The sequence below is a fragment of the Otolemur garnettii genome, unplaced genomic scaffold (genome assembly GCF_000181295.1).
Source record: "Otolemur garnettii isolate 467f Iridium unplaced genomic scaffold, OtoGar3 scaffold00001, whole genome shotgun sequence".
NCBI lineage: Eukaryota > Metazoa > Chordata > Mammalia > Primates > Galagidae > Otolemur > Otolemur garnettii.
This window is the reverse complement of record NW_003852396.1, coordinates 31,779,773-31,780,461: the sequence shown is the minus strand read 5'-3', so window position 1 is coordinate 31,780,461 and position 689 is coordinate 31,779,773. Positions and strand designations below refer to the sequence as shown.

Sequence of the window (689 nt, the reverse complement as noted above, 5' to 3'; positions counted from 1 at the left end):
CCACTCCTACTGCTTCCACCCTGATGTGATGAAGCTCTCGTGTTCAGACACGAAGATCAACAGTGCATTCGGCCTGACTGCAATCATCTCCACCGCTGGAGTCGACTCCATCTTCATCCTGCTCTCCTACATCCTCATCATCCGCTCGGTTCTCAGCATTGCGTCCCCTTTGGCACCTGCGTCTCTCACGTCACCGCTGTGGCCATCTTCTACATGCCTTTAATCAGCCTGTCCTTTGTTCACAGATTCGGAAAACGTGCTCCCCCCTTTGTGCCCACCCTGATTGCTAATCTCTACCTCCTCCTTCCACCTGCGATGAATCCCATTGTCTACAGTGTGAAAACAAAGCAGATTCAGAAAGCTGTGCTCAAACTAGTGTGTTCTAAGAGAACTCAGATTTAGCATTTACTATTCTTAGAATGCTCTTCTAAAGTTCTTTCTAAAATGTTCGTATATTGTTCACAAATGTTCACATTTTACTTAATGTCCCCATCTTTCTATGACATTCGCTCTTTTTCTCTTACAGTTTTAGTTTAGATGTTCATTTCTGTTAAATATTTTGTTAAATAGCTACAAAGGACTACCCCAGCTCATATCTTGAGGATTTTCCTGCTCTACATTCTCTGCCATGGTTTTTCTAGGTTAATATTACAAATGACCTGTTTCACCGCAACACTATTTGTACTTTA

At 42.8% G+C, this 689-nt stretch overlaps 1 pseudogene; it reads left to right on the top strand.

The window, feature by feature from the left end:
• The first annotated feature begins 1 nt into the window (after position 1).
• Positions 2-402, top strand: LOC111727375 (annotated as a pseudogene).
• The last annotated feature ends 287 nt before the right edge of the window (positions 403-689 follow it).